Source organism: Stegodyphus dumicola, chromosome 8, assembly GCF_044657685.1.
Source record: "Stegodyphus dumicola isolate Sdum_Otavi_A_Nest chromosome 8, ASM4465768v1".
NCBI lineage: Eukaryota > Metazoa > Arthropoda > Arachnida > Araneae > Eresidae > Stegodyphus > Stegodyphus dumicola.
The window spans coordinates 28,858,963-28,872,503 of NC_140775.1; the positions used below are offsets into that span (position 1 = coordinate 28,858,963).

General features: G+C 32.0%; 1 long non-coding RNA gene and 1 other non-coding gene across 4 annotated transcripts in view; both read right to left on the bottom strand.

Annotated features, from left to right (window-relative positions):
- Positions 1–13,541, bottom strand: part of LOC118186613 (uncharacterized) — a 746,791-nt gene that overhangs the window by 58,224 nt on the left and 675,026 nt on the right. The gene's annotated exons all lie outside the window — the stretch shown is intronic.
- On the bottom strand, positions 2,948–3,039 carry TRNAI-UAU (transfer RNA isoleucine (anticodon UAU)). Its single transcript is given in 2 exon segments — positions 2,948–2,983; positions 3,002–3,039. It is a non-coding gene; the product is annotated as a tRNA-Ile (tRNA).

Genomic DNA, 13,541 nt, shown 5'->3' on the forward strand with positions numbered 1-13,541 from the left:
CGACAAGTGGCAACACTTCGGGGTAAAAAAAAGCATTTTTATTTCCAACGCATGAGACTATTGCCATTCGGCAAAATGTAAGATATTCATCTTTCAGTTTTTATGTTCCTCGGATTACAGTAAAATGGCGACATCCAGAGCTACCAAATTTTGAACACACGTAGTCCTCCATCAGAACACGTACACCTCTAAGACAGAATTTTGAATGTGTTTTTGATTAATTTCCTATTTTGTATTTAAAGAATTTTTGAATAATAAGCCAGCGGTTTGTAAGCGAGCAGTGGCAACACTGTTCAAAATAAAACAGTTTTGTGTGAAACGCACGAGAGGGTTGCCATTCGTAAAATGTAAGACAATAGTCTTTCAATCAACAAACTCTGCTATTTAAAAGCAAGATGTTGCCATCCTCCCAAATAAAATAATTTTATCTTCCACGCTCTAGCGTGTTGTTATTCAGTAGAGCATAAGACATTTAACTTTCATATTTGATCTGTCTGCTGTAGTATAACAAATTAAAGGATTTAAAAGCAATAAACGCAGTTCTTAAGAGTATATTTCTACTTTTTAACCTGGCTGATTTAAACAAAAATGCTTTTAAGTCATGAGATGTCTAATTAAAAATATGAAATATTTTTATGAAAGGACACTAGCCGGACTGATTAAAATAATTATGCATTTTTTTCTTTTTTTTTTTTAAATGGTAACTGTTTTAGGTAGTTTGCCGCACAAGTACTACTTTTAGAAACAGAAATGAGGTAAATTTGAAATGCTCAGCTCTTCACTGTTCCTGAAAAGTATAGTAGCTTACAGTATAGTAGTAGCTACTATATAGCTATAGTTTAGCTTATAATATAAAAAAAAGTAACAGCTACTATATAGCTATAGTAGCTTATAGTATAAGTAGTAGCTACTATATAGCTATAATGGTTTATAGTATAGCTATAATGGTTTATAGTATAGCTATAATGGCTTATAGTATAGTTATAATGGTTTATAGTATAGCTATAATGGCTTATAGTATAGTTATAATGGTTTATAGTATAGCTACTATATAGAAATAGTAGCTTATAGTATAGCTGTAGTAGCTTAAGGTATAGTAGTAGATTACTATATAGCTATAGTTATAGTAAATGCATTCAGATACTTCTGAATGTAGTTAAGTAATTAAAAATAAGTATAATAATTTTGGGTGATGGAATTCAAAATACATCTTTAATGATTACGATTATTTGCAAAAAAGTTTATTGAACTGAGCTGAACTGATTGTACTGAATTAGCTGCTATTGCCAATGAATGCGTCGCATGCCATGCCAAAATACTTCAATAATATACTTTTAATTTTATCAATAAATAGAGCTTCAGATTTCAGCTACTTGTAGATATTTCTATTGAATTGCAAATAAATAGCGAATTGTTTTCTTTTGTTTTAAAACTGTAAAAATATGGCTCTTTAATTTATTTAATACATACCACCTTTCATTTAATACTATATTAGACGAATATGCCTTTAGACTAATAGGGGAACGTTATATATCCTCTGAATATTTAAAATGTGAAAAAATATTTAATATAATTCTATAAAAATATTTAATGTTTTTAATTAGATATCGTTTTTACTTAAATCAATCCGATTAAAAAATTTAAAAAAATATATTCTTAAGAAATACATCTATTATTTTTAAATAGTTTAGTTGTTGTTTATTGATAGACGAATTAAATATGAAAGAATAATATCTTACGTTTTTCCAAATGGAAGCAGGCTCGAATGAAGAGTGAAACAATGCAAAATCGTATTTTGAGACTAATAACCCTTTTGTAGTGAAAATTAAATAAATAACTTTTTTAAAATATTAAATAATTTTCATGTATTTTCCCCTTATGTGGTATTTTTCATGATAAAACTTTACATCAATAAACAATTAATTATCAGTTTTATTTTGGAATGAATGGAATCTTGATTATGTCGGTGCATATTCGGATTTCGACCCACAGTCGACCTCTTCATCATCGTTAACCCCCTTTTAATTTCATCGACCTTCAGGGAGTTAGTACCGACTCCATTGCAAACCTGTGATAAAAAAGACAGATGATAGAAAGCCTTGTCGTTTGACGTCAGTTGCTGATTTCAATTTGTACCTGATAAAACCCGCTAATGAAAACAACAATTATAGTTTAAAAACAAACTGAAGGGTTTCAAATTTTATATTACGTTCAAAGAGGCGTTTCTTTAATGTTTTGTGTGTTACCTTTATTTATTAAATATCATGTTCTTCGCACTTAAATCATAAAATTCAATTCAACAGCAATATCACAAAATGATTTAAAAAGAGCATATCTTTAGAGTTTCTGATACATCGTCTCCCACGCTGGGGGTATTTTTTTTCCCGTATAGTGTTGCCATTGTTTGCTTTGAAATCTTTTAGTTTGTTAATCAAAAATTCGTTGAAGTTTTACAAAATATGAAATAGCTAGTAAAACAAATTCCAAATTTGGGCTTCCATAGATGCCCATATTCTACTGGAGGACTGCGTTATTCAAAATTTGATGTCTGGAGGTACCGTTGTTGTTTTAGGGTGCAAGAAAAATGCAATTGTTTGTTATTTAATTCCTTTAAATATAATACAGAGCTCTAAAATTTGGTGGCAACAATTTGGAAAGTGAAACGCCGTTTATAGTGAACCAATACAAAATGCCGAAAGGAAATTAATAGCCCTTCTGAACAAATAATATTCCGAAGTGTTATCTAAAGAAGAGGGGGAAAAGGGGAGTAGGGAAAAAAGTAAAATTTATTTCGAGGAAATATATTTTCATTTATCTGCACTAATAAATTTCTGAACTAAACTGAACTTCCTTTTTAATGGTTTTGCATGCGTGCAATGGCAGCTGTTTGTTCTAGAAGTGCAAATGCGAGGGAGTTGTTAAAAGTTATTACGCTGTTAAAAATTTCTTCCCCAGGTGAGGCTCGAACTCACAACCCCGGCATGGCTCACAAGCACTGCTTTATAAGTACCGTGCGCTAACCAATTGCGCCACTGGGGACGACCATAAGCGTCTTTCCTACCATAATAATGGCAGAATAATTTCAAATACAGATTCGTGATTACGCTTGTTTACTTAAAACGTCCTTTCCTTTGTTTCGAAATCCACCTGCGGTTTTTAGATAAAAAGCTGCACATCAGGGAAAACAAATTATGGTTACATTATCTTCACTAGGAATAATACCATTCGTCAATCTAGGAATGTTTTATTATTAAAAACAAACTTTCCTTTTCAAGTTTTAAATTTCGAACGATTCACGCTATAACTCTGATTTTTCAAATGTTCCCCCCCCCCCCCAATGTAATTTTTTTTAAATGCATTAGCAATGAGCTGTAGTAAAGCGAGCGAGAAGAACAAACTAACGAAGACATTGAACATTTGCTCTAAAAAAGAAGTTACAATTACTTATAAAAAAATTGCTTCAAACAATAACACAAAAAATAGATTTATCTAAAACCGTCAGACGAGAGACGGAGTTGTTAGAAGATGAAGGACTTCGAGGCAAATGTATTTAGAGCAAGTATATCGCTCCAACTGATTTCTGCACAAAAGTACGTTCCAGGCTTAGTGACAGTTCAATAGATGCATTATGTTTTTCATGATCATGTTTCAAAAATACAGAGGGTTTTTGCACATTATTAGAACGATTTCGATAAAGAATTGAGAAGAAACTAAAGTTTTGGAATAAACATTTTTGGCAACAGCTTACTCTTTGAAATGAAAAATATCGCCTGCTACTTTTAAATTTATTCCTTCAAAATATCGCATGTAAACGAACTGTGGAATGAGGGAAGTATATTTGCGCTTTCAAGATAGAAATATTCCTACTACATAATTCAAAAACGATTAAGGTTTTTATGCTTTTAGTTAATCTGTATGCAACTGCAGAATTATCAAGAATTTAAAAGTGCTGCTAGGCCTAATGTGGCTTCCATTTGTTTACATTTGAAACACTTTGTAGCATACTGAATTAGTCAGTTGGTGCACCAACTTCAACTGCTCTTCCCACTGGAACTAAACGTTAACTTTAAAATTTGGTGCACCAAAAATTTTGTCTTCCTGCAGTTTGGCCGCATTGCTTGTTTTTGCTTAGAAATTCTGATGTTTTGTCCATAAAATGAAAATGTTTTGAGTTTTGAGAAATATATCTCTAATGAAATACGAAGAAATAAGTTTAAATGAAGTACAGCAAAAAATGCGTATAATTTAATAGGCCGAAAGAGGAAGTCTACTTCAGATGGTGTCCACTTCAGATATTTTTTCTTTTAACAGAGAGGCCATTTTGAAGTTCCTTTCTTAATGTGACATTACTAATTTAGCCTATGAATCAAAAAACGGGTAACAAACGCAATTATTGAGGAAGTCTTCAAAGTTTAACATTAAATTTGTGAGATTATGAAAGAAGCTACAATTCTTTGCTATATTAAATGTCATTTCTAAGGCTTTAAGTAAATTTAAGAACTTAAATTTAATTCCTGTCCTCTAAAATTACCTGACAAAATCACAAGAGTATGTTGGCGAAAAAACAACATCGTACACTTTCAGTCATTTCAGTCATTTCAGATTTTATGTTTCAAAAAGTTAAAACAAAGATATGGGGAACAATATAAAAGTAAGAAAACAATTATGAATCATGTAGGATTTTTTACCTTCCTTCTACTCAAACTAAGACATTCTGGATGTAATGATCAGGGCTGGATTTACGTATAAGCTACAGAAGCTATAGCTTAGGGCCCCCAATTTTTTGAAGGCCCCCCAAAATTAAAATATAGTATAAATAGTATTAAAATATATTATAACAGACTTATAAATGGCCCTTATCTCAAATAGCTTAGGGCCTTATCAAGTCTAAATCTGGTTCTGGTTAAGAAGAACGGAATGATAAGAAGTAATTAATTATGTAATGATAAGAGAAACGGAATGAATACAGTGAAGATAAAGTATCAAAAATGAACAAATATATAGGCAATAGAATCTGCAGGCAAGCAGTTGTTATTTAGGTGAACAAAATGAATTCATGTTTAAGGTCATCATCGTTTTGCGAGACATTTGTCTAATTGTTCTAAAGAATGCCTACAAAGGACTACAGCAGTGCTTAAATTGCGCCGGAGCCCAGCGGAGCCCGGCTCCGGTACTTCTCAATTCTTAAGATAAATTACAATTTTAGCCATAGCGCACCGGAGCCCTAAATAAGATGAGCTCTGGTACTTCTTTTTAGAAAACTGAACCACAATTTCAAGGGAAAAAATTAAAATTCGTAACGTTTTAGTTTAACAGTAAGCAGACCTTGTAATACTCTATTTTCCTAGAAATACGAACTCATGAGAACATGAGACGTTCAAGTAAAGTCCTCTCACTCACATGCGGAAACCTTCTGCGGCACTTCTTTTATGTAATTGAATAACAATTTCAGTAGAAATTTTATCTCGAATATTTTATTTTTAGCAATAAAATTATATTAAAAATCGCTTATTAAATTTTAATTTATCTCTTTACATTTAAATTAATTTTAATTATTTAATTACTTTAATCTTTAATTATTCAATTATTTCAATAAATAATAATTAATGATCTAATAATTAACAATTAAATTATAATTATACAATAATTATCGATTAAATAACAATTAATAAACATTAATTAAATAGCTATTAATTAATTTGATAATAATTAACTATTTAATTTTAAAATTATTAATAAGCTCAATAGTCATTTTATTTATTTATTTACTCTTGTTCCTCTTTGCTGACAGTCTTCCATAGGGCTCCGGCACTTCTAATTTTAGAAATTAAGCCCTGGACTACAGCAGGTATATTTTTTTTGGCCGATAGTTGGAAGCCTATGCAATTTTTAGCAAAGATGCTATTAGTCTTGATCGTCAGTTTTACTTCCGTATCACTTTTCAGATGAAAGATGTTGCCACCAAATGTTGTCGCCTCATATTATTTTTAAAGAAATAATATAGCGAATATAAAAAAGTGTGTGGCAACACTTAACACTCTATCAGGAATTCTAAAGATATACTGTTAAATCTTATGAGGCGTGAGTGCGAAAGAAGTGATGTTTAATAAATAAAGTTAAAAAACCTTTAGCAAAAAGTTAATAATAATATTAAAGACTAAAAGTTAATAATAAAAAGATTGAAAAAAAAAAGTTGTGTGAGTCCTCTTACTATGAAAACTGAACATTAATAGAAGAACTGAGCAAAGACTAAAAACATTAACGACAATACTTTATCGAAAATTCTAAAAACATGCTGCTTTTACATTTTTGCTGGTGAATTTTATGTGGAGTAAGTGCGAAAAAAATAAAGTTCGGGACACTGCCAGAGCTTGGTGTAAGCAGTGCGGTCGCACCAGGAGGCTGCAAAATTGTACGACTTTGGAGGATAGCAAGCAACAAATTTAAAGAATGCAAAAATTTTAGAATTTAGGAAAGGGCCAAGCAACACAATTTAGAACCTGCAAAGACTGCACTAGGCTAAAATGTCTAGTGCCACCCTAGCAAAGTTTAATAATAAAGGTTTAAAAAAAAATAAATAAAAATTTGCGCTCGCAGGAGTGAGTCCTAGAGCAGACTGGTAAACTGCGAGCTCAACGATAGCATTAAAAGTTCTTTACAAACCCTCTGGTACGAAGCTGAAAGCTGAATTATTTCAAATTTCCTTTTATTATCATTATCATTAGCTGTATTTTGAATCATATATTGCAAGTCGTTTAATTGAAACTTCTCAAGAGTTTTTTTTTTTCGGGGGGTTGGTATTTGGTAATTCAAAAATGGTAAATTTGACCATTTTTGAATTGCAAGGCAAATCAAGAGTTTAAGTTAAACTAACTGGTTTGCGTGGTAAAATTTACTTTGTTGATAAATAAATGTCTCTCTGTCTTTTCCTTAATTTTTATTTTCCAGTTAAAACAAAAATATTTTATTTGGATCAAATAAAAGCAATTGTTTCAACCTCTATTTAGTTATCCAATTCTCTTTTAACACGGTCTTATTACGGCGAAAGACCGAAATCTGGAGAATCTCGACTTTCACCGGTGAATGTCAACATTCACATAGTCGCTTGGTGTATGTCCGAAATATTTTCCAAATACTCTTATTTCTAACTTACACCCTTACACCGGTAAATGTCGACGTTCACCATGTACTGATGATGAATGCTGAACATAGAAGAATATTATATTTTCTTCTTCGTAATTCAGTCGCGAAAAAACGCACTTGGGACTTAAAATAAGAACTTAAAACACACAGTACATTCAAAATGAGAAAAGAAAATAATAGAAGTTAAAAACTTACTAAATTATGTGATTCAAATCTTATTTATTGCAACAACTTAAAACTATTATGACACTTTGAATTGCACAAGAGGCCCTTGCTTTTTTTCAACTGCATTTATTTGTGGAACACTTCCTTTTGCAGCGTGTACATCTCCTCTCTTGTCGATCTACACCAGAGCATATCTATGACTGTCAACATACACCGGTGAGTGTCTGAATGTACAAGAATGAATGCAATATTCGATCTTTCACCGACGTATTTGGTGAATGCTGACATTCTCTGGTGAAAGTCGACATTCTCCAATTTCGGTCTTTCACGGTAACATGTATATATTTTGGTGGTGGTGGGCAACGAATCTCAGCCTTCTGATTTTACGTGCTGAGAGGGAACCTTTTAAAAAAACTCTATCTAGTTTTAATTTTGAGAAAATATTTCACTTCAATAAAAATTCTTAAACTTAAGTACATTTATAATAAAAACACGAATTGTGGTGAAGTGTTTTGAAATGATTTCATCTTTCGAAATGTACTAGATGTATATTTTACTCACAAAATTCTCAATATAAAATTAACTAACGTAATTAAGAATTTGTTCTATACTATTATATATAATACAATAAATAGACAAAAACTTTTTAATCATAAAATGTAGCTTTAATCAATTATAGCAAAATTTTGAATTTATTTGAACATGGCAAAGAGCTCTAGAGCTACCTACCTAAGTGAAGGATGCCTTTGCGGAAGACTTTCTGAGGTAAACTGGCTCGCATTCGCTTTACACATGAAGAAAACCACGAAGACCAAACATGCAGTCATTCCGTTTATCTGGAATCGAACTCGCCTCGAACTCCCTTTATTAGAGCGGTCTTAACCTCTCAACCTCTTGTGGGCCTCAATTAGAACAGAAAGTGTAGTAAAAATAGCTTGATTAATATAAAAGTAAAAATTATTTCATACGCAATGTGGCAGCATTGAGTTTCGGAGAATAACCTTCAGTATTACTTTTAATGCATTAGTTTTAGCTTCTGGCTTGGTATTTAGAGTATTCAGATGCTTTAACATAATACCTCAATGTTACACAAATAAGTATTTAATTAAAATTACTACTCTTAAAATAAAGATTCAGTGCAGATTTTCTTTTGAATGACTTGGAAGCACTCGATTATTTGTATAAGTGGTCTTTTATTTGTATAAGTGGTTTTTATAAAGGCAAAATTTTTGCAAATGCACGTGCGTTTGTTAAACTTCATTGCTTTTCTTTGTGGCACGGTTATGTGAAATTATCTATGACGGGAAAACAGAAGCTGTATTCATCTCTTTTTGGCAGTAATGAGAAATATCACATTTCTTACTCATAGCTACTAAAAGCGTAAGAAGAAAAAGGCTTCCTTGAACACTGATTTATTGCCATTTGTGAGATTTACCCATTAATCAGTTCGTAATTTATCTAGTTAACAGCTAGGGCAGCTAGCTCGTGTTATCTAATTCCGTTAGTAATGAGATTTGGTGGTAAAATATGGCTGTTTTCTCTTTCCCAGTGCCACGCAGTCTCTCCTCCAAGCGAAGAAATTGACGGCGAAACTAACTGTCAAAACACACTTTTGACTTTTTTACCAACATCTGCAAGCTGATTCTTTGGAAGACCTTGTTAGTGATTTTCAGCCTCTTCTGTTTTCTTTACCCCCATCCATTCAAGGCCTTCTGCAGCGGCGGGTGGGGTATTGACGAATCCTTTTTTTTCGAAGGCCAGACACTTGCTACAGTGACTACGTTGTTGGCTGCCAGCATTTCCGCATTGCTAAAAGGAGGTTATGGGCACTTCTCAGCACCCCCTAGTGATAATTGGATTCGTAGTTGATGAAAACGGGGTTTAATTATAAGACACCACGCAGAGCGATGGGTTTCTGACGTATATTCACTTGTTCTTTTATTTTGCTTTAATAAACGCTGCTTGAATCACTGCTAATTAGAAGAATATATTAACCATTGAAATAAATATAAAATAAAAATCTAATTCATAATTTTTTTTTTTTTTTTTTTTTTTTTTTTCAAATTAGAGCTTCATCCCAGCTTTCGCCTCCAAAGTAATTAACACTAGTAAGCCAGTGCTTAGATTCAGTAAAAGAACCCCAAATAAAATGAGTTCCGGCACTTTGACATGTTATTTAATTGCTTATCACTCATTTAAATTATTTATATTTTATTTATCTTTTAATATACATATATATATATATATATATATATATATATATTAAATTTTAATTACCATATTTTTTCCCTTTATTTTTTATTAATTTTATCGTTCGAAAAATCCAGAGGGGAAAATACTGAGAATAATTTAATTTCCGAGGAATATGGATACAATAAGAAAATAACAAATGAAAAGCAGTCATGGATAAATTAAAAATAACTTGGCGAAGTCGTAGATTGTCAGATTGTCGTAGATGACTTGGCGAAGTCGTAGATTGAATATCAGTTTGTGTTTGCTTCACTGTGATCGGTCGGTTGTTGTTTTAGGCTGATATAAAATTCAAATATTAGAAGGGAGAAGTTTCGGTTTGACTTTCACGTTTGTGAGGTCATTGTTAGCAAGGCGGAAACAATTACTTAATTAGCCTTATTATGATTTTGCGGTAAAATATGTTGTTAATTATTACGGCAGGAATTTGAAGAAAGGTTTAAGATTTGAACACGTTTAAGTCCAATCTTATATTATTTTCTTTGCCATTAAAACGAACGGGATTAACGCCCCAGAAAATCTACAGATGGAGCTAATTAATTTATACTGTGATATAAATCTTATCACAGGTTAGTTAAACTTCTCAGTTTTCGAGATAAATAATAATTTCAGCCGGAGTGCACCGGAGTCCTAAATAAAAGGGCTCCGGCATTTTTTTTTTTTTTTTTTTTTTTTATGTAAGTGAACTACGATTTACATGTAAATTTTGTTTTAATAATAAACATGCTTTTAAAATCGATTCTAACTTCTGAATGCAAGCCTGTCTTAACTTCGCACTCAAGCCTTGCACAGAATTTGAGACTTTTAAGGAAAGATAAAGCCCCAATCATATATCAAAGGCTTATTCTTCAGGAAGTGCAATAAATTTATGAGAGCAAGTAAATGTTGTGTTCTTGAAAGTACCTAAAGCGATACCCTGGTCGTGTACATTCCCACGCTAGTGACTTCCTGCTGCACAGCACCTGTACACTTTTTGAGTAATGTAACCAAACTTGGGTGCAACTGCTGTCACTTGTATAGAGGAGTATTACGTTTATCCCCATGCTGTTGTTGGATCGCATTCGGGGATAATTTCTTCTTGGCGGTTAGAACTATATCCACAGGTCATTACGATCAGAGTTTTGAAATCTTCTTTCTTTATTTTCAAAGCTACACTTTTCTGCAAAAAGTTCCTTCCATAACCTCATTCTGTCTTTTAGAATTATCAATATTCTCCTTAGTGATACTTTAATCATTTTATCTTTTTACGTTGGTGTGGTGCAAAAAAGGAATGGCTTTTGTATCTGTCATCCTTTGAAGGATTACATTATACGTAACACGGAGATCGGCTAAACTGCTTCTTAGCTTCTGAGTGAAATTGTAATTCCAGCTGGAGACCCAAATAAGGAAAGGTCCGATAATTTTTTTTTTATTTAACTGTTTAAAATTAATTTAACCATTTATTATATTCCTCTTCATTTCTTTACATTTCGTTTAATATAAATTATTCAGTTATTAGTCCAAAGAGGCTTTGTCTCTGAGGGACTATTGTTTTCGTTTTGCAATTTTGCGCCGAATCACTCTGAATTTCCGTTTCACTTTTCGAGCTGTTGCCACACAATATTATCGCCCTGTGTTATATTTGAAGAAATTAAATAATGAAGAATGTGCATTAATGTATGTATGTTTCTCGCATTATGATAAAACAACGGTACCTCGAGCCATCCAGTTTTTGAATGACGTAATCCTACTGCGAATATGGGCATCTGAAAGCCCAAATTTGAACCTTTGTTTTTTTATCGATTTCATATTTTGCAAAACTTTAATGAATTTTTGATTAACAAACTCGAGGATTTCAAAGCGAGCAATGGCAACACTGTACAAAAAGAAAAAAAAAATGTTTTTACCTCCAGCGCGTGAGACTATGTATCGGAAATTTTAAAGATATTCTCAGTTTAAAATTGTTTTGCTATATTGCTTGCTCTTGAACTGAATTTTATGGTTTAAGTGAGAAGAACATGATATTTAATAAATAAAGTTAACACACAAAATGTTTAAAAAAACGCCCCTTTGGACGTAATTTAAAATCTGAAACCTTTCAGATTTTCTTTACAATTATTATTATTATTTATTTATTTATTTTTCCTTTTGTTCCTCACAGTTTTTTATAGGGCTCCAGCACATCTAATTTTAGAAATTAATCCCTGAATCTTATTAAAAATTCAAAGATTTAAAGACATATATTTGATTCGTGGTATCCCATTTCGGGCTTTCGCGATTCAGGCTTTCTAAAAGTGACGACGAAAATCGTGTTTTTTAAAAAAAAACTTTTAATTTTGATTTAAAAAAAAAAGAGAGAAAGAAAAGAAAAGAAAAAGATCCCCTCCCCCATAGCTGTTTTCATATCGTGCATTCGGATGCAATTTGAGTTGGATACCGCTGTTTAAATCATACGCAGTGTCGATCTCCTGTGGTGCATTCCGCACCATACCGAGATCTTTTTTAAAAGAAAAAAATTAGATGATTTATTTTGTCTTTGTGTACTTTTAAAATGAACGTCATTTTCCACATGTGTGGACTAACGTCATACATCCTCAATTATTCTTCGAAATCCGCTACTCTAAATAGCTTGGAACAGTCTTCTTCCGTTCAAGGAACTTACAAAATATGCCGCGTTGAAGTTTTTATTACCTTTTCGTGTTCGTGTTTCCATTGTTCTCAGAAATGCCGAGATGCAAATAAACCATCTTAAAGTGCAGAAGTAAATTACACCGCATCCAAATTTGATAGTATAGTATTAAATTAGAATCATAAATTCACTACAGCTATTCCAGCTTAGCATTGAGTTAACTTAGCAATGCCAGTTGGCAGTGACGGGAATTCAAGCAGTTTGTAGCAAATACACCTGTTTGATTATTAGACGTAACGGGAGGAATTGGAACAGCATTTGGATTTTTACACATTTGAAACAGGGTGATTCTTTCTGCATTTAATGCAAAAAGCTTTTTTAGTCCAATGGGGCTTTCTCCCTGAAGGACTATTGTTTTCGATTTGCGACAGAACCCTATAAACGGCGTATCACTTTTCAAATCGTTGTCACCAAATACTATCGCCCTGTATTATATTTGAAGAAATTAAATAATGAAGAATCTGCATCAATGTATGTATGTTTCTCGCATTGTGATAAAACAACAGTACCTAGGGCCATCCAATTTTGAATAACGTAATCCTACTGCGAATAGGGCCATCTGAAAGTCCAAATTTGGAATTCGCTTTATCATGGATTTCATATTTTGTAAAACTTTAACGAATTTTTGATTAACAAACTTAACGATTTAAAAGCGAGCAATGGCAACATTCTACGGGGGTAAAAAAACCTTTTTATCTCCAGCGCGCGGAACTGTGTATTGGAAATTCTAAAGATAGGCTCCTTTTAAAATTATTTTGCGACATTTCTGTTGAACTGAATTTTATGGCAGACTTTTTTTTTTTTTTTTTTTTTTTTTTACAGTTTTTAAGATCATGACTTCGATTCGTATACAAAATACGCGTGTCAATATCATAGTTTAACAGGTTTGAAGCCTATGTCTGCTAGTATCACAGTATGGGAAAATTGGTAAAAGTTTCTTCGAACGATTTTCAGTTTTAGAGTTAATATTTAGAGCTGCTGTAGAAGAATTAATTGCTAAGACACGATCTTATACTTCGATACTTTCACCTAAAGCAGTTAAAACTTGATTTTAATTAAAAAATTAAAAACCCTTCTTCATATCAGCGTAATTATATCCTAAAGGTTATATTAGTTACACTTTAATGCATCAAGCTTCAATAACAATCATTTTTATCTTATATAAAGTTTACCAGATGCGTTTTCGAACGTCACAGGAAATTTGAGCAAATCAGAAAAGATTCATTAAAAAACACTGGTTCTTTCATAGGAAGAAATACTATTATTTCCGAAATGATGCACTTTATAAGCATTAAGTTTTTTAAATAATATTTGT